We start from the raw sequence: 21,232 nt of genomic DNA on the forward strand, positions 1-21,232 counted from the left end.
GATAGCCCCAAACTGGGAAACTGTGGATGGTGTTCTGGATGTTTCCATGTCTGGATGAATGGCTGTGTGCTCTCCAGACACCTCCCCCAGGGCTCTCCTACATCTGGGCGGAGAGGGCGGTCACAGGGTGATATTGCCCACTTGAATAGCTATCCCCGGCGTGGCAGGTGCTCGGTGCCCCCACCACTGTCATAGATCTGACTCGAATGTTCCTGCTCTTGGCTCCCCACTCCCTTCTTTCCTTCCTCACCTGAGGATGACAGCCTCACCCGAGGAAGCTGGTCCTCATTGTGCTGCCAGCCTGGGGGCCTGAATCTCAAAGTCAACCGCTTAGGGTCCATCTCCCTCTCCCCGGCCACTAGCATTCCGGAAGGCCCTGTGCTGGGCTGCACACGCTGCTTTCGGACCATCTCTGCATCTCCCTGGGGCTCCACTACCCCCTTTCCTAGGGGACAAAAGGGGCTCAAGGGGGTAGAGTCAGTTGAATAATCCTCCCCAAATATGTCCAAGTCCTATTCCTTAGTACCTGAGAGTGTGACCTTCTTTGGAAATCAGCCATTGCAGTTTTAATAACGTAAAGACATGCATATGTATGAGGAGGGCATGGCAACCGACTCCATTATTCTTGCCTGGAGAATCCCCATGGACAGAGAAGCCTGGAAGGCTACAGTCCACGGGCTCAAAAGAGTCAGACACGACTGAACGACTAAACACACAGCACATGCATATGTATGGCCGAGTCCCTTTGCTGTTCACCTGAAATTACCACAACACTGTTAATCGGCTATATCCTGGCACAAAATGCTTTGACATTTTTTTAAAAATTAAAATTAAAAACCAAAAAGATCTCAAGGTGAAATGATCCTGAATTTAGGGCAGGTCCTATGTTTAGGAGAGAGGAGGGGAGATTTGAGACCCAGACACAGAGGAGACACAGGCAGATGGAGGCCATGTGACGACAGTTACACAGACCAGAGGTGAGGGTCAGGGGGTTGCCAGTAGCCCCTGTAACCTAGGAGAAAGGGACAGATTCTCCCTCCGAGCCTCCAGAAATAAGCACCCCTGCCAGAACCTTGACTTTAGACTCCGGCTTCCAGACCTGTGAGGATCAGAATCTATCATTTGAGGCTAGCTGGTTCTTGGTCCTTTGTAGAGGGACCTTAGGAAGCTCATGCGGAAAATTAGTGACTTGGTGGCCCAGGGTCACTCAGCTCAGAGGGTCAGGACATGGACAGAGGTCTGCTTGAGAAAGAGGCCTGCCCTGGACACCTAGGCTTCATTTGAGGGCATTTATTCCAGAAGGCCTCCCTAGTGACTCAGACAGTAAAGGATCTGCCTGCAATGCAGGAAACCTGGGTTCAATCCCTGGGTTGGGAAGATCCCCTGGAGGATGAAAAGGCAACCCACTCCACTATTCTTGCCTGGAAAATCCCATGGACAGAGGAGTCTGGAGGGCTACAGTTCATGGGGTTGCAAAGAATCAGACACAGCTGAGTGACTAATATTTCACACACATTCCAGAAGGATGTTTCGAGTGTGTGTGTGTGTGTGTGTGTGTGTGTGTGTGTGTGTGTGTGTGTGTGTGTGTAGGAAGAAGCCTGGCATTTTCCACCCAGACAGCCAAGAAGGGATGGGGCACTGCTAGGTGGGCTGGACTATCTTGAGGTCCTCCTCCCTCTGGGGGTCTGCTGGGTCTCATCACACTTTAGAAGCCTCCCCTCCTCAGCCTTGACCACAGCATGGAGTTCTGCAGAGGAGGCCCCTGGCGGGGGGCAGGGGGGTGATAGCCCTCTCTAAGCTAGTGGGTGCCTCTGGAGGGCCTTGGCAGGGTGCCCACGGGGGCCATGTCTCTCCCCAAAAGCCTCTTGCCAGAGTCCAGCTCCAGCAGGTCCAGGGGTTCCCTCAGGATGGACGGCGTCAATGATACGAATGAGAAGACACAGCGAGTCTCGGTGTTTCCAAGTGTCTCCTGCCTTTATTGTTTTTTAAGACAGCTTTTATATCTTTAGTGGTACATAGAAACAAATGTATAGAGTTACATCAAATGAGCTTAATGGGTCAACAGTGTTGACCTTTACGACATGGTTTGCATATCTTAGTTCATTTTGTTTACATCATCTTCTGGCCTGGGGGCCTGCCAACATCTTGTGACTCTCCTATTGATAAGGGTTGATCAGTCAGAACACTTTTGTATCAGGCACAGCAGGAAAGAATCCATCAGTAGAAAGTTTCAAGGCAAAACCTGTTTTCGGTAATTTACTCTACGCCTTGAGCTTAACAGAAAAGAACATGGTCCCATAAAGTCATAGAACAGCAAGCTGAAGGTCAGCTCTAAGTAAGAATCTTCAGTCAAATCAACAATTGTCTCACTATTTGTATTACAGCTAAACTTCTATTTATATAAATCTTCAACTATTATGTTTTCATTATATAGGCTAAATACGTTAAGAGTAAAAACATAGTGAGTAAATATAGACTAAGCAACAGTTTCACAAAGCAACATTTCCTATATTTCCCAACAAGCCTTTTTTCCTGCGAAGGGTTTTGTGCCCATAGGGGCTTTCTGTGCGGAGGCTCTCAATGTTATTTTATTATTAAGGAACAGTTATGTATATTAGCTCTAAAGGCACAGGCTTATTTATTAAACAAACTAATATGTTAGCAAAAGGAATTTAGATCAGCATACTCTATATCCCAGATAATTTTATTTAGGGTGCTACCATTCAGGGGCCTTGTTGATTTGAGGTTTCAGAATGATCTATTTTAGAAGGAAATCGGGAAAGGCCTTTTGCTTAAGTCATAGAAAATAAGAAGAGGTTTTTTATAGTAAACATCAGAAAGACAGATGTCTTTAAGGTGAGCGCTGAGGCAGCCTTCCGAGAATCCCTGAGGCCTGAGAAGCCGTGCTCAATCATTCCTCTTTCCCATGACTCTGTCATGGGTGGGATCTCGTGGGCTGGCTCCCGGCAGCCTCTTTCATCAGTCTCATCAGAGCCGTCTCAATCTGGATGGGGTGGTCAAGTCAGAGGCTGGGTGCAAACCCCTGTTTGGGGACCACGAGGTCAGGTTGGCTGGGTTGGTGCCCTGCCCATAGGTGTGAAGACCCAGAAGCTGTTTTAGCCTCTGGGGAATCCCTCCTTCCGGCTGTGACCTCTGGAGTCTTCTAGTAGCTTCCAGAAGGTGGGGCTGGGAGGCACTCTCTCCATTCACATCCCTGGTGCCCTGTTCCCTCATGGATAGGTGAGAACCAGGATGGAAGCCAGCCTGAGGCGCAGGCAGAACGCAAAGCAGGGATGCCAGACAAGCAGGGAAATTCAGGCTATGATGGAGAGGATGCCGTGCTGACCCCCAAACACCCCTAGGATGTGGAACTAACAACTGCCCTTTTTTTTCCACTAGGACACAGAGAGACACACCCCTCAGCCTCTGCACTGCCTGCCCCCAGCCTGTGTCACTGACCCCGGGGCCATGACCCAAGCACCATGGCCTTTGCACAGCCTGGGATGAGACCCCACCCCCACCTCCGCCACTCTGCATGGCCTGGCTAAAGCCACACATCAGTTCTGAGCTCAGGTCAGCACCACCGTCCCCAACCTCCAACCACACATCCTTGTCACCTGTGTGTATGTCTCCTCACGGTCACCCCTCCAGGCTGGGGACTTGCAGAGCATGAGAGCTGTGGGTTCACTTCTCTCCCTCTCCTTGGGGGCAAATGTGGTATCCAGGACACAGTGGATGCTTCACACACACTCTCCAGGGGCCCCAGGGCATTGGCAGTGGAGGGCCCAGCCCTGGACCACCTCCTGTAAGATGAAATGAGTCATTTCTCAGCTCTGAATGATGGAGACTGTGGTAGTGAGGATGGTCCAAGGGCGTGCAGGAACACAGAATTGTAGCTACTTATGGAGTAATGGATGAGAAAGATCTGCAGACTAGCAGGAAAAGTCTTCTACAACTCAAGATATAAAGAAGGAACCACAGCGACATGGGTAGGAGGGCAGAGAGGCAGGACAGTCACCCCCAGGTCGCTGACCCACAGATGAGAGCATAATTACAAAGGCAGAGCAAGGGATCTGAGTCCTACAACCGGCTCCCCATCCCAGAGGCTCTGTGTCAGGAAGAAAAGCCCCAAACATTTGGCTCTGAAAGCCAGTGGGGTTTCCTTTCAGAGGGCAGGGGAGAGCAGAGAGTCAACTCTTTTTTTATTTTATTTTATTGAAGTATAGTCGTTTTGGGGGCTTTCCTGGTGGCTCAGACAGTAAAGAATCTGCCTGCAATGCAGGAGACCCAAGTTCGATCCCCAGTTGGGAAGATCATCATGAGAAAGGAATGGCTACCCACTCCAGCATGCTTGCCTAGACAGTTCCATGGACAAAGGAGCCTGGCAGACACAACCAAGTGACCAACACTTTCACTTTTCATAGTTGATTTACAATGTTGTGCCAATCTCCGCTACACGGCAAAGTGACTCAGTTATATACATATATATACATTCTTTTTGTATGCAGTAGGACCTTATTGTTTATCTGTTCTAAATGGGATAGTTTGCATCTACTAACCCCAAACTCCCAGTCTGTCCCTCTGTCTCCCCATTCCCCCTTGGGAACCACAAGTCTGTTCTCTGTGTCTGTGGAGACTCCAATCTTACAGGGCACAGACAGAATCTCACACAGTCTGGGACCCAGGGCAGAAGCAGTCATTTGAAAGAAGCCTGGGTCCCACCCACCTGCTGATGTTGGGGAGCCTCCCAGAGACGCAGGATGTGACTGTCTCACCCTGGGACATAGATGCTGGTGGAGCCATTCTGGGGAGCTTGTTCTCCCACGAGGATGCTGGTGCTGGCAAGCCTGTTGTGGAATCCTCCCTCCAGCCAGTTAATACCAGGGCTCAGACCCACCCAACAGCCTGCTGGAACCAGCACTGGGGTGTCTCAGACAGACCAAGAAGCTAGCCTGTCAAGGACACCATGCCACCCACTAGCAGCCCTGCTGCCTTGAATCCCCTGAGCTTATTGCCCTGGGACCCAGCCCTCCACACCCCCGTGCTGGCACTACCCTGGAACCCCCAGGACTCTGCAGCCAGCCTTCAGGACCCTGCCCCACCCACCGGTAGGCCTACATCACTCTGGGATCCCCAGGGCCCACAGTCAGAGACCTCAGGGCCAAGCTTCACCCACCGGTAAACCAACACCAGCTCTGAGACTCCGGATCTTGTAGCCAGAGACCCCAGGACCTGACTCTGCCAGCCAGCACACAACTTTCTGGACTGGTTTTCTCTTTTTGTCCCCAGGCAGGCCCCCTCCCCACCTGAGGCAGGAGATAGGTGGGCCCCAGGGTGAGCAGCTGGAGTCTGTCCCCTGCAGACAGATCCTCCTAGATGAAGATAACAGCAGGAGAAAGAGAGGAGCTGAGCTGCCCAGATTAAAGATGAAAGACCACGGTATCATCACTCTCTAGGTCAAGGATTCCTTCCAGACTATACACGCTCAGAGAGGTTTCTTAAAGGTTCAAAAAGGAAGGCCACCCATTAGTAAGTGATGTTAAAGTACCCATAGGCCTCTTCGCTAGAATCCATCTTGGCTAAGAGATGCACAGACAGGGGAGAACCCTGAGATAAACCAAATACGGGCTCAGAACCAGGTAAAGCAAAACGACTGGCCAGAGGAAACCTGGAAGAAGTGCCCCATATGAGTGATTCAAACCACCACGAGGGTGCGACTTTCTGAATCTGCCCACGTGTGTCTATCCACATGTACCATTTTCCTCCTAATAAACACTTTATTTATGTCACTGCTTTCTGTCTCTATGTGGAAATTCGTGGTGATGGGCCAGGGCCTTGTCACTGGCCACTGTCTTTGGTGGTCTAATGGCTAGGATTCAGGGCTCTCACTGCGGTGACCTGACTTCAATCTCTGGGCAGGAAGCAAACCCAGCTTCAAGCCGCTGCAGGCCGAGGCCACCTGAGATCACACCTTCTCCCTGGCCCTTTGCTCTGGGCAGCAGAGCAAGCTGACCATCAGGGGCCTGCAGTCACTCTTCCCGTGCCCTTGGCTTCCAGGCAGATTTGCCTTTGGAGGCGCCCATGGGACTATGTGGGTCAACGATAGAGAGACGGGTGTCAACTCCCCTGGCTCCTCCCTGCCAGTCCAGGTCTGGACAGAGGCTGAGGACCTACGTGGCTATGGCTCCTGTTGGTGGTCCTGGCACCTCCAGCCCTTGCTGGCATCTTAGCCCTGCCCTCAGTGCCGTCAGAGCCTCTCTGCAGTTAGCCCATGGAAGGTCCTCTGTTCTAGCCAGCCCCTAGCTGACCCACCTCCACACTTCTTGATACTATCTGGCTAGACTTGGTCTGATTTGATGCCTCTCCTTGACCCCAGCCTGGCCACATCTCCTAGGACCACACCTGTTACGCTTTCTGTTGGAGACACCAAAAGGTAGCTGTTTAAGAGGTTAATCCTATCTGGACCTATTACCAGATGGTGCAGCAGAAAAAATCAACAGATCTGAATTTGAATACTGTGTGACTTTGGGCAAGTCACTTAACCTCTCTGGATCTATTTCTTCTTTGTAAAATGAGGATACTAGTACAACCTTCTTGGATTGTTGCGAAGATTAAATGGATGAGCAGCATGCCTGGCACATAGCAGATTATGGTGGCAGAACTCTGGGGAGTTTGGAATCCCAATGACCCTCATGACCTCACCCCCCCCACCCCCCCATGGGGAAAGGCAGACACTATGGTCCTCATCTCACAAAGAAAATCAGTCCAGAGCATGTTCATACAACAGTGAAGACCTGAATCAAGGGTTCTCAGATCTCTCAACACTCAGGCCAGGGACACTTTAGATACAGCACAAGGCTACTTCCAGAGCCTTTACAATGCTTTGGATATTTATGGGTGAAAAGACAAGCTATCTGGGGTTGACTTTAAAATAGTCTAACAGAAACCAAAAGAGTTGGGGGGAAACAGAATAGATAAAACAGACTGTTGGTGAATGTCGTAGCTAATGGCAGATACCTGGGCTCCTTATGCAATTTTTTCTAACTTTAGGTACATTTGAAGTTTTCTGTAATAAAACATGGACATGATTTTGAACCATCTTTTTTTTTTTTGTGCATGCCACAGAGCATGCAGAACCTTAGTTCCCTGACCAGGGATCAAACCTGAGTCCCTTGCATTGGAAGCATGGAGTCTTACTAAACCACCAGGGAAGTTCCAATGAACTATCTTTAACGACTAATGAAAACATTTATGGTAAAATAATCAGTGAGAAAGCAAGATGTGGAACTGTGTAAGCATTGCAATCCCAGCTATGTGTGTGTGTGTGTGTGTGTATCTACCCACACATGTGTGAAAATGTCAAGAATGAACGACAACGTTAATTTAACATGTTTGTCTCTGCATGATAGACTCATTATTTTTCTTATCAATATTTTCCAAGGTTTCTAAAACGAGCGTGTATTATTGTATAATCAGAAAAACGATCGATATGAAAATGCTTAAAATATAATTTTGCTAAACCAAGTGGCTGGGACGGGAGATACTGGGGGCACTGAGCCAGCTGAGGGCAGAGAGGCTGGGGGTCCCCGCAGCTGCTTGGCCCCAGCCCTGGGAGAGGAGGGGCAGCTGGACAGACACCTCCGGGTCTTTATTTCCTCTCCAACGAGTGGGTGCCAGTCCCAGAAGGCCCAGCCCTGCTTCAAGCTGCTTGCCCCGGTCCTGACCGGCTGTGTTGGCCCTGCCTCAGGGGCCAGGTGCTGGGGAGGTGAGCCAGATGTCAGAGCCACAGCCACATCTGGGGAGGGTGGCTGAGAGGCACGTCGCCCAGCTCTCTGGGTCGGGATCTGGTTTCATCACCTGACCCCAGTATGGAGGGCTCCAGGGCCGGAGGGTGTGGCACCACACCCTTGTCCTCACTGCACAAGGCAGATGGAGTGACCGCATCCTTACTGAGGACCTACCAAGTGCCAGGTCTGGCACACAACCTGCAGAAGCAGCAATTGCAGGCCCACTCTACAGATGAGGGAGCCGATGCTCAGAGCTGCACTCACCTTGTTACAATCCTCCAGTGCTTCTCCCTTGCCCTCAGGGTGAAACAGAGTCCCTGCCTCTGGGTCCTCCCACTACCCACCCCACACTGTTTGTCACTGCAATATTCACAGCCCTCATGTGTGGGCACACACATGTCCCCAGCCCTATGCTTGGAATTTCCCCTCATTGTGTTAGCTCTCCTCTTATTCCCACATAATCTTGTCTCTGTGGCAATGCCACGTCCTCCAGGAAGCGCCCCCTCCCAGCCCCCAATAGGCTCAGACTACTGGGGCAACTCCCAGCAAATCAATATTCCTCTTTGCACAGCCCTAGTTGTGCTGTATTGCCAAGCATACTTTCATATCACTCGCCCCTACTGCCCCTGACCATGGACTCCCCAAGGTCAGGGAAGGGGTCAGGGCCATCACACAGAATCCTTCCTCTAGGAGGAAGCAGCCCCACGTGACCACGGGGTGAAGCTTGGAGTCCTGGGTCAGAATGCAGCCTGCACAACTGTGCACCGCATCCCTGGCCTGGGTCTTACTCGGCTGTAAGTGGGCCTGGCACAGAGGCTTGTGGGAATGAACGAGCAAATGAATGACTGAACGTATGGGTGTGAGTGAGAGTTGTCCAGGGTCTTCCAGTGGTAACGGCACAGCCAGGGCTCCACCCATGGCTCAAGGGACTCCAGATCTCGTGTTTGCCATGCCCTCTGGAGATGCGGGGAGCTTGCAGCACCTCCAGATACTGAGCCAAGGCTGGTCTAGTGGCCTGAGCCCTGCCGGGGCCTGACCAGGGTGGTCTCTGGGCCTCCCAGAGGATGAGGTGCTGCTGGACAAGGGGTCACACCAGCTGGCCAAGGCTGATGACCTTGTGGCAGTGAGGGTTGGGCCAGGTCAGGCTTGTGAAGCCCAGGCCTGGTCCCCAAGGGCACATGGAAGTTGAGAACCTGAGACCACCCTATTCGTTGGAGGAGTCTTGGACCTCAGCGAGGGGACCCTCTCTCCTAGAAAAGTTGCCCCATGGAGGACACAAAACAAAGAAAAAGTCCAACATAAATCTACTGGTGACCAATCAGTGTGCGAATAGATTAGGCACCAGGGTATAGCACAGTGAGCACACTGCCTGCCCTTGGGCTGTGCACAGCCTTCGAGGATGTACAGGGAGTGTCCTCCCCTTCCCAGAAGTGAGGGGTGACTCTAGACTCAGGCAGCAAGGTGTCCATTCTCCCCACAGAAGGTGTAGAGAATCTGAGGGGGCAGAGCAGGAAGGAGGGGTGCAGGGGATGGACCCAGAGTGGTGGGCAGCACTTACTCTGCAGAAGTCAGTCTCACTCGAGGGCAGTCTTAGAGGCAGGGATGTAATAAAAAGAAAGAGATGGCTTTGGGGGTCAGACAGAGCTAGAATCAAATCCTGCTAGACCACTTCAGGGCTGGGTGACATTTACAGTTCACCCAGCTCATGTGGGTTTGTGAAAAGAGAGAGATGGTTAGACCCACTGGGAGAAATTACAGCAGGCATGCATCTCAGATACACACCATGAAGAAGACAGGCCACAAAGAGCACAGACTAACTGATGATTCCATTCATACTCGATTCTAGAAAGCACAAACCAAGCTACAGGGAGAGAAAACTGATCTCTAGGGGATGGGGCCTGGGAGGGAAGAGATTACAAACAGCAAAAGGTCACAAGCAAAAGATGGCAGATGATGGACCTGTTCCTAACCCTGAACATGATAATGGCCCCATGAATGTGTACATAGGTTACAATTTAAATTGTACAGTTTATATCTGTGCACTCTGTTGTATGTCAATCACACCTCAATAAAGCTGTTTTAAAAAAGAAATCCCCCAACCTCAAAATTTTTAAAAAACCTCAGTGTCTTCCTCCTGGGAGCAAGTCACAGGGTTGAAGTGACTTTTGAAGATAATGGCACCCCACTCCAGTACTCTTGCCTGGACAATCCCATGGACAGAGGAGCCTGGTAAGCTGCAGTCCATGGGGTCGCGAAGAGTCGGACACGACTGAGCATCTTCACTTTCACTTTTCACTTTCATGCATTGGAGAAGGAAATGGCAACCCACTCCAGTATTCTTGCTTGGAGAATCCCAGGGACGGAGGAGCCTGGTGGGCTGCCGTCTCTGGGGTCGCACAGAGTCGGACACGACTGAAACGACTTAGCAGCAGCAGCAGCATTTCTGTCTGGGTTAGCTTCCTGCCATTTTTACATTGTCAAGACAATTCTTCCCTGACTCATTTGTTGAATGCACATCTATAGAATTCTAACACAGCTCTTGGTCATTAGACCAGGTTGGCTTTCTGAAAGTGACCATGTAAGTGGGGTTCTGCTTTTCTGGAGAGAAGCCCAGGGCAGCCTTTAACTTGATCTGTGCTGTGCTGTGCTTAGTCACTCAGTCATGTCTGACTCTTTGTGACCCTATACGTGGACTATAGCCCACCAGGCTCCTCTGTCCATGGGTTCTCCAGGCAAGAATATTGGAATGGGTTGCCATTCCCTCCTCCAGGGGATCTTCCCAACCCAGGGATCAAACCCAGGTCTCCCATATTGCAGGCAGATTCTTTACCATCTGAGCCACCAGGCAAACCCCTGGTGGGCTTGGCCTGGGGGTCTGGAAACCAAAGTGAGGTTTCCCATTTGGTTCTGTTCGGAGTCCTTATCTGGTGGTCCTTGCTGGTCAGCAGGAGGAAGGGCATGTTTCAGAGCTCCCTCCCCAAGCTCCCTGCTGATGAGATTGGTGCACCTTGGGCCTTTTAACCTCTCATGCGCCTGTGAGGAAGCATGCTTGTCAGATTTAATTTTTTAACATGATTGATTTTAGGTTTTTGAAGTATGGTGTTAGTTTCAGGTGTCCAGCAAAGTGATTCAGTTATTCTTTTTCAGATCTTTTCCCTTTTAGGTTATTACAATATACCAAATACAGTTCCCTATGCTATACAGTAGGACTTTGTTGGTTGTCTATCCCTTATCAGATTAAGATGACTGTTTTTCTTTTTGGTTCTGATTCATTTTTGTCAGTTACTCCTATTCTGACCTGTCATGGCAAGAAGTTCAAAACCAAAATGTGCAGTAATCTGGATTTTGCTGAAAGAATTAGACTGAGTTTATATCAGCATGTAGGATCTTGTGCGTGTGCGTATGTATGTGTGTATGTGTACATGCTGGCATATTGGTGTGCACATTCACAGGTCACAAGCTGTGAACAATCATTACTCAGCTGCAGCTGTCCTTCATGACCTTCTTGCTAGTTGGTATTTTCCATTCTTATAAATGACTCTGAACTACTCCAGTATTAAGAGAAAAATCAAGAAAGAAACCAGCACTGAAGGAAGCATATAGAACCACATCAGTCCACCTGTTCTCTCTTACCTGACCTGAGACCATCCCCTGCACCCACATGGTCTCCAGGCTGGCTCTCTCCCCTCTTTTCTGACCCTGAGTGACCTTTGCAAATTGCAAATCTGAGTACGGCTTTCTTCTGCTTGCATACTCTCCTCTGGCTCCTCTGACAGCAGAACAAAGTCTATGTGCCTCCTTATCATATATTTAATAAAGTTACTGTGTCCGACATATATAAAGAATGCTTATAATTCAATAGTAAAAAGACAACCCAAACAAAAATAGGCAAAACATTTGAGTGGATATTTCTCCAAAGAATATATAAAAATGGCCAGTAAGAATATGAAAAACTGCTCCATGGCATTCGCCATTAGGGAAATACAAATCAAAATGACAGCGAGATAACTCTTCACATCCACTAGATTGACTATTAAAGGTGAATCATGACAAGTGAGGATCTTAGTGAGGTTGTGCAGAAATTGGAACCATGTGGGTTTTGTAAAATGTTGGTGGGAATATGAAATGATATGGCTACTGTGGAAAAAAAGTTTGGTGGTTCCTCCAAAGTTAAACATGCAAGTACCATGTAACCTAGAAATTCCACTTGTCTGTATATGCCCAAGAGAAATGATAGCATGTACTCAAAGCATGTACATGAGTATTCACAGCAGCTTTATTCATAATAGCTAAAAAATGGAAGCAACACAAATGTCCATCAACTGATGGACAGAATGTGGTCAATCCATGTGATGGAATATCTTTTATAGGATTGGAGTACTGATACATGCTACGACATTATGAACCTTGAAAATATGATGCTAATGAAAGAAGACAGACAAAAAGGCCAACTACTCTGTAATCACATTTATAGGAAATATCCAGAATATGCAAATCCATGGAGACAGAAAGTGGATGCTTGTTTGCCAGGGGCTGGAGTGGGAGAGAGAATGGGAATGACTGCTTAATAGGTAGGAGGTGTCTTTTTAGAGTGATGAAAATGTTCTGGAGTCAGAGAGTGATGAAGGCCACACAACATTATGGATGGACTAAAAGCCGCTGAATGATACACTTTTAAAAGCTTGAAATGGTGAATTGTATATTATGGGACACTTCCTCAGCAAAGTATTGCCGTGAAAGTCGCTTAGTCGTGTCTGACTCTTTGCAACCCCATGGACTATACAGTCCATGGAATTCCCCAGGCCAGAATACTGGAGTGGGTAGCTGTTCCCTTCTCCAGGGGATCTTCCCAACCCAGGGATCAAACCCAGGTCTCCCACTTTGGAGGTGGATTCTTTACCAGCTGAGCCACAAAGGAAGCCCAAGAATACTAGAGTATCCCTTCTCCAGCAGATCTTCCCAACCCAGGAATCGAAGTGGGATCCCCTGCATTGCAGGGGGATTCTTTACCAACTGAGCTATCAGGAAAACCCAATATTAACAAATCCTGAGAATGCATATATTAGCCTGAATCCTGCCCACATCAAGTTCCTCCACCTTTACAGAGGTTTTCCCAGCTTGGTCAGCTCCTGGTGATCTCACCCTCTTCTAGACTTTCATGAAATCTACTGAAAAATTGGGGATTTGACTCATCCTACACTACCTACCATTCTTCATTTCTTTGTTTATTCTTCATTATTTACATTTATTTCACTACCTCTCAATATTTATACTAAATTTATATTTATTATACAATCATTTCAATAAAAATATGTTGGAAAAATTAATTAATTAAAAAACCCAAAGAATACCATCAAGTATAGAAAGTCAGGGCCTGAGAATTAGTAGAGAGGACAGAGAAGTCAATGGAACTCAACACAGAGCGGGAATAAGTCCACATCAGGGAACAAGTCCATACCCCTCCATGAGCAAGGTTATACCCACATGGGCCCTCGGCATCCAGTGAGTGATGGGGCTGGAGCAGTTAGCTACTCAATTTAAAAAATAACTACATACATATATACCACATACATACATATTAAAAAATAACTACATTCCAACCTCCCACCATTCACAAAATGAAATCATATATACAAATGAGATAAATAAGGAAAATGAAGCTTCTAAACCAATAGAAGAAAACACTGGACCATGTGTTTGTGTTCTTGTAGGAGGGAAGACTTTGGTCAAGAAAGTATAGCAAGCAAAACTCACAAAGAAAAGATGGACACTGCACTGAATCAGAATGGAAATCTCTGCATGAAAGGAATCAGGGGGTACAAATTTCCTAAAATAAGACTAATACAAGGATACACTGTACCAACCACATGGTGACTATAGCTAAAACACTGTGTCCAATATTTGAAATATTTGAAAGTGTCCAGGAGAATGGATCTTAAAAATTCTCATCACAAGAAAAAAATTGTAACTATGTGTGGTGAAGCCTGTTAACTGGACTTAGTTTTTTTAATTGAATTAAAGTTGATTTACAGTGTTGTGTTAATTTCAGGTGTTCAGCAAAATGAATCTGATATATATACTTTTCCAGATCATTTTTCCCTATCGGTTGTCACAAAACATTGAGTTAACTGGACTTATTGTGGTTATCATTTTGCAGTATTTACAAATATTGATCCATCATGTTAAAAACCTAAAGTTAATATAATGTTGTCTTAATTATGCCTCAAGAAAATATTGAAATTTCTGTGTGCCAAAAAATCACCATAACCAAAGTTTAATAACTTGTGAAAAAATAAAAAAGACTAGGAGAAAATAGTTTATATATATAAATATATACATATATACTTACAATAATATTTGTATAAATAAATATTTATTTTTATATAAATAAATGTATGTTATATAATATATATATATATATATATATATATATATCCAGAACATGTGAAGAACTCCTACAAATCAACAACAGTAATAGAAGACCAAGAACCCGATAGAAATGGAAAAAGAATGTGAATCTCAAATAACAAAATATAAAACCCACATGGTCAATAAACATTTGACAAAAAAGTTGGCTTCACTAGCAATCAGGGAACTGTAAGCAAATACCACAAGGCAACACTATTTTTCTTGCATCAGCTGGGCAGAAATTAGAAAGTTCGAGCACCTCAGAATGGAGAGGATATGAAAGTGGATATTCTCATGGCTGCTGTGGGTTGTGTAAACAGATGTAACCATGTTGAAAGGCAATCTGACAACACGAATTTCAAATTTTAAATCTGTATACCGTGACCTGATTTTTCCATTCCTTGGTGTGTACCCGTAAGAAAACTTGTACATACATGCAAAGAGGCAAATATAAATTTGGTTACTACAGCCTTCTTTAAAAGAGCAAAAACAAGAGACACAACCTAAATGTCACAGATGGGGACAGGACTAGTAAACTGTGATATCACCATACAATGAAATAACATGCTGCATTACAAATAATGAGGTTGTTCCTCTGGCTTGACCAGAACAGGGCTCCAAAACAAACTATCGTTAGATAAAAAAGCAAGTCACAGAGTCATACCTTCAGTATCACACCATGTGTGAAAATACACTGTTACCCACAACTATAGTGCAACATGCTTTCGCAGACACTTGTATGTGTCAGTGCAGGGGTTGCCCCCAGGGATGAGAGTGGAATTAGGCCTGGCCATCAACAAGAACCCGAGGTGATTTTTTTCATACTGATTCTATTTTTTCAAGTAGAATATATTTATGTAATTAAAAAATATGACAATATTGCAAATCAATTACACTTCAATTAAAAAATAGATAAAAAAGAGGAAGATATGTAAAGATTTGGCCCAGAAAAGTTAAGATTAAATTATATTCTGGAAAATGTTCAGGAATCTCAAGTTATTATAGATTTTTTTTAATGCTACACATTTATTAAAAATGTTAAAAGTTTTGAAAGACTAAACATATTGGCAAGGAGATGGAAGGACTGAAAGTTTCAAACTCTTCTGGTAGGAACACAGAAGGAAACAACCATTTTAGATCACAGTATGTGCTGATACGCTCAGTTGCTCAGTCGTGTCTGACTCTTTGTGACCACATGGACTGTAGCCTGCCAGGCTACTCTGTCCATGGAATTTTCCAGGCAAGAATACTGGAGTGGATTACCATTTCCTTCTCCAAAATTTTTTTTTTTTTTAAATAGACATCTGGGTGAGTACAGTGACTTGAAACTAGGAAAAAAATTTAAAAATTTTAAAAATATGAATTAGACACAGGGGACTATATTCTGTCAAGGCAGTCTGAGCGCAGGTTGGAAAAGAATTTCCAGACACAGTATTTTAGAGGAGAGAATTTATTGAGAACAAAGGGCTGAGGTAGTGAGGGGCACTGCCAAGACATCGGGCTGACTTCCTCACTGACCAGGGAGACCTGATGCCTTTCGAGGGTTAGTAGCCAGTTTTTATATTCTCAAGACAAAGAAAAATTCCTGCTGCAAGGTCAGCATTAGATGATTAGCTAGGACGATACAGGGTGAGTACCAGGGTGGGCATTTTTACCTAATTTGGGATCAGGAAACTGATCAGTAAGGATCAGGGGGACTTTTCACAACGGTTATGATGGGGCTCACTCAGTTCCGGGGGCAACCTTGGTTCTGGGCCCCATTGTCTGTGGCCTTGGTGCAAGGCCTCGCACCTGTGGCCTTGGTATGAGACTCCACATATTAAATATCCTGTGATAAACCATAATGGAAAAGAATATTAAGAAGAATATATATATAAAACTGAATGACTTTGCCGTTTAGCAGAGATTAACACATTGTAAATCAACTATACTTCAATAAAATTAATTTTAAAAATTTTAAGTTAGAAAAAATCAAAACCAGGAAAATATAAATCATGATATGAAGTCAGGGCTGTGGGAGAAAGAAATGGAAACATCCAAATCCAGACACCAATGATCTATGACTCTGGGAAACAGTGAAGAAGAGGGAAGCCTAGCGTGCTGCAGTCCTTGGGGTCACAAAGAGTCAGACATGACTGAGTGACTGAACAACAAATGATCTATGAAACTGCCATAGTTGATGTTCATATTTAGTTCTGAGCTTTCTGGCAACCCAGGGAAAAGTGCAGATACGACATAACCAACCCCTGATTGTCAGAAAGCAGAAACCTGGTTAGAAATTTTCTCATGTGGTAGATTTTAGCTTTCTAACTGTGATGGAGAGCCACAAGTTCAACCTCTTGGTAACTTCAGGGCCATGCAGGGGGTTGAGCACCCACTGGTGTGCCCTGCATGTCTGTTAAGGGTTGTGACCACCCTGGTAAGTGTGGGATGCTTACCAGAGTGGAGCAAAGCTATGATTGGTCCTGCAGGATGAAGCAGAGCTCCAAAATTCCATGATCTGCTGTTGGTTAAAGTTTGGTTACATCACTAGGATCCTGACCCCAGAGGCATAACTCTTTGAAATGGATTTCAGTTGATATTTTAAAAGTGTGAAACAAGAAAATAAAAATAAATGACAAAAGGAGAAAATGAAAATTTAAATGAAACAAAGTCAGTTTGCTTGCACCATCGTGCTAGAAGAGGGCCATAAATGTGATCCTGAGCTTCCTTGTGGCCAAAGCAAAGAGTGAAAATGGTCAACTTCAAGGTGCTCGTGTTATATAAGTTATAAACAAGTTGACTGTCAGATGCACAGGCTTTCCTGAGTATAGAGATCTGAAGCCAATGTCTTTGGTGGTTCCCAATAAACCTGATCTCTTGGGACAAGGGAACAGTGTCCTGACCACATCCCTACAACAGTGAGTTTCTGTGCATGCGTGCTAAGATGCTTTGGTCATATCCGACTCTTTGCAACCCTATGGGCTATAGTCAGCCAGGCTCCTGTGTTCATGGGATTCTCCAGATATGAATACTGGAGTGGTTTGCCATGCCCTCCTCCAGGGGATCTTCCCAACCCAGGGATCGAATCTGAGTCTCTTTCATCTCCTGCATTGGCAGGAGGGTCCTTTACCATTAGCACCACCTGTAGTTCCTCTCTAAAACAGCATCTTCAGGACTTCCTTGGTGGTCCAGTGGCTATGACTCTGCACAGGAGACTTGGGTTCACTCACTAGTCGGGTAAGTAAGATCCCACATGCTACAATCAAGAGTTCTATGGCCACAACTGAAAGATCCTGCTTGCCTCAACTGAGACCCGGGGCAGTCAAATAAATAAATATCAAAAAATAAAATAAGGCAACATCTTCAAAGCACTCAGTTGGCATGGCACCAAAAAGTAATTCAGTAAACTCACCGTCCAGGGTGGGGTCAGTCTGGACAATCCTAGTTTGTCACAAATAAGTTGTGATGACATAGATGGATGCAGAAATTAATTCCCAGAGAAGACCCGGGCAGCAGCTGACAGCAAATGTGACAGAGGCCACAGGAGGCGGCAGTGTTGTCCTGCTCCTGGAGGAGAGGCCTGAAGGCAGGACAGTGTATATTTGGAGAGGAAGGTGCTATTGTGTCTCTTTTAAAAAGAAGACAAGTTTCTTAGTTGATGAGGCTGTGTCTTGTGTCTAGACAAGTGTTCGTCATGGCACTATTCTTGATGAACTCCAGGCCGTGTTGACCAGACAGCTGACATGCTGAAAACCTCCTGTGAGTTTGTCATGAACCCCAGCATGGCAACTCTGTGGCTTGGGCAGGTTACATGGTCACTTTGTACCTGACTTTCCTCCTCTGCCATGCAGGTCAGCCGAGAAACCTGGGAATAGGGCAGGGGACGCGCTGGTCCCTTGTGGGCTCTGGAAAGATGCTAAGTCTTTCTGTCATGAAAGAAGGCGAGATAGCAATGTGGCTCTGCTAGAGGACTTTGACCCGAGTCCCTGGCATGGATGCAGGATACGCTCCTGGAACCAAGATCTTCAACTCCAGCTCCAAGGCCTACTGGGTTCTCCTGGGCTCCATGCAGGAACCAGCTCTTTCAGACCTGCAAGCTTCGAGCAGGTCAGGGGCCTGCCTGCCCAGAATGATCAGCCTTGGAAGGAATTTTAATGGAAGTTCATTAACATTTTTCTTTCACTTCTGGAGGATTTGCTTTGAGAGTTGGGTGGAATGTTATCTCCAATGAGATGAAAGTAGAGTCCTCGGATGAATGGAGCCCCCTTGTTCCAAGGAGTCCCTGTCTGATGCTAAGTTTGTACACATGTACCTAGCCAGCCCATGCACCCCACTTCCAGGCCCAAGACACTGGGACCATTGGTTTAAGGTTTCCCAAGAGTTGTCCCCTTAGTGCCTTGGTGAACTGGAGAGGTTGAAAACCCCAGCACCTGGGTTTGTCTACAGGCAGGCAGCCACATGTCGGTTCAACCTTAATAAACCTGCTCTCAGGTGTTGGCCTGGGTGCTCACAATGGCTACTTTGGGGGATCCTTGTGGGTGCACTTAAGTGGCCAGGAGTGGGTCACAGCCACTGAGCAAGGAGCTGTCCTGTCCCAGAGCTCAGGGCCTCTGCCCCTCCCAGCTGGACAATCCAGTGTGGAAGCTGAGACCTTCTGTGGCTATTGACATTTAAACTTAATTCAATCAAATAAAAATTCAGTTCCTTAGTGGCATCAGCTCCATTTCTGGGTGCTTGGAAGCCATACCTGGCTACTTATAGGATAGAGCAGGTGGAGAAGGTTTCCATCATTGTAGGAAGTTCTGTTGGACAGCCTGGCCAGGGTGTCGGGGCTTTCCACTTGCTGAGAAAGGCTGGTTGGGTTCCGTGACCAAGATATTAGTGGTGGTGGGTGACATTCACCTCCAGATGAATCCATAGATCAGAGCCCTGGGTGCACCCAGGCCACCCCAGGGTGGCTCTGTCTCCCTGCCCTGAGCCAGACTCACCCCGTAAGCTGTGTACTTGCCCCCCTGCTCCCAGAGAGGTCAGAGCAGAGAATCTGGTCCCAGCAACTCAAGGTCAGCAGTTTCCAGCCAAGCAGGTCTGGGCTGGGCTTGGTGTTTGCTGAGCTCAGAAGCCCCTGAGGCCCCATGGCCAGCTGGGCCTCCACCCTCTAGAGGCAGCTGGACACCCCAGTCCACCTCTTTGACTCCATATGCCCGTCTGGGACCTTCCTCCTGCTTTCCAGCTAAAGATGAGCTGAAAACAAGGACAACAGCCTTCCCCAGTCCACCCCAATAGCATCAGCATCTGCCTGTGTGAGAGCCTGGCAGAGCCCCCTGCTCCTATGGAGGCCTTTGTCTCTCCATGTGCACATGCATATGAGTATCTATATGTGTGTCTGTGTATGTGTGTGTGCATGCTCGCGCACCTGTGTTATCCTGGGCTGAGGCTTTGGGGACCAAGGACAACTTCCCTTTCCTCCCCATCGAATGTTGATGGGAGGGGGAAATATTTGCATTCCAGTCCCGCCCAGCCCGCTGCTGCTGTGCTTAGTCACTCAGTCGTGTCCGACTCTTTGCGACCCAGTGGACTGTAGCCCACCAGGCTCCTCTATCCATGGGGATTCTTCAGGCAAAAAACTGGAGTGGGTTGCCATATCCTCCTCCAGGGGATCGTCCCAACCCAGGGATCGAACCCAGATCTCCCGCACTGCAAGCAGATTCTTTACCATCTGAGCCACCGGGGAAGCCCCACCCAGCAAGCTAGGGCTGGTGTTAAAGAGTTCGTGGAATAATCTCCAGTATGTGAAAGAAGCTAATCCTAGACTTGAGTCCAGCTTAGCTCAGTTTTCTCTTCTGAAAAATGAGGACAGTAAAGGCAGCTCCCACAGAGCAACAGGGTAGAGATGAGTGTAAAAGTTCTTAGCCACAGTTCCCGGCACGTGGTGCATGCTCAGTAACTCTTAGCTGCTGCTGTCTTTTAATAAATGCAGAGGAACACCTTCCTTTATTAAATCCTTACTACAAATTGGAGCTCTTCTGAGCACTTTATTTTTTATTGAAGTTTAGTTGATTCACCATATCATGTTAGTTTCAGGTGTACAGCTCAGTGATTCATTTATACATATATATATTATATATATATATATATATATATACACACACACACACACATATGTCTTCCCTCATAGTTTAGTTGGTAAAGAATCCGTCTGCAATGGAAGAAACTCCGGTTTGATTCCTGGGTCAGGAAGATCCCCTGGAGAAGGGAAAGACTACGCACTCCAGTATTCTAGCCTAAAGAACTCCATGGACTGTATAGTCCATGGAATCGCAGACAGTAGGATATGACTGAGTCACTTTCACTTTCATACACACACACACACACATATATATACACATCTCAGATTCTTTTCCCTTACAGGTTATTACAAAGTATTGAGTATAATTTCCTGTGCTATACAGTATGTGCTTGTTGGTTATCTGTTTTATGAGTAGTAGTGTGTATCTGTTAATCCTAACCTCCTAATTTAACCTTTCCCTATCTGCTGTCCACTTTGGTAAATATAAATTTGTTTTCTGAGCCTGTGGGTCTCTTTCTATAAACAATGGAATATTCAGTTAAGTTCAGTTCAGTTCAGTTCAGTTGCTCAGTCGTGTCCGACTCTTTGCGAACCCCTGAATCGCAGCATGCTAGGCCTCCCTGTCCATCACCAACTCCCGGAGTTTACCCAAACTCATGTCCATCGAGTTGGTGATGCCATCCAACCATCTCATCCTCTGTCATCCCCTTCTCCTCCTGCCCCCAATCCTTCCCAGCATTAGGGTCTTTTCCAATGAGTCAGCTCTTCACATGAGGTGGCCAAAGTATTGGAGTTTCAGCTTCAACATCAGTCCTTCCAATGAACACCCAGGACTGATCTCCTTTAGGATGGACTGGTTGGATCTCCTTGCAGTCCAAGGGACTCTCAAGAGTCTTCTCCAACACCACAGTTCAAAAGCATCAATTCTTCGGCGCTCAGCTTTCTTCACCATCCAGCTCTCACATCCATACATGACCACTGGAAAAAC

At 46.7% G+C, this 21,232-nt stretch overlaps 1 pseudogene; it reads left to right on the top strand.

The window, feature by feature from the left end:
• The first annotated feature begins 7,868 nt into the window (after positions 1 to 7,868).
• LOC145540472 (ubiquitin-conjugating enzyme E2 N pseudogene) overlaps positions 7,869 to 21,232 on the top strand; it is a 38,849-nt pseudogene continuing 25,485 nt past the window's right edge.

The sequence above is a fragment of the Giraffa tippelskirchi genome, chromosome 3 (assembly GCF_054371585.1).
Source record: "Giraffa tippelskirchi isolate mGirTip1 chromosome 3, T2T-mGirTip1v1.2.pri, whole genome shotgun sequence".
Classification (NCBI taxonomy): domain Eukaryota; kingdom Metazoa; phylum Chordata; class Mammalia; order Artiodactyla; family Giraffidae; genus Giraffa; species Giraffa tippelskirchi.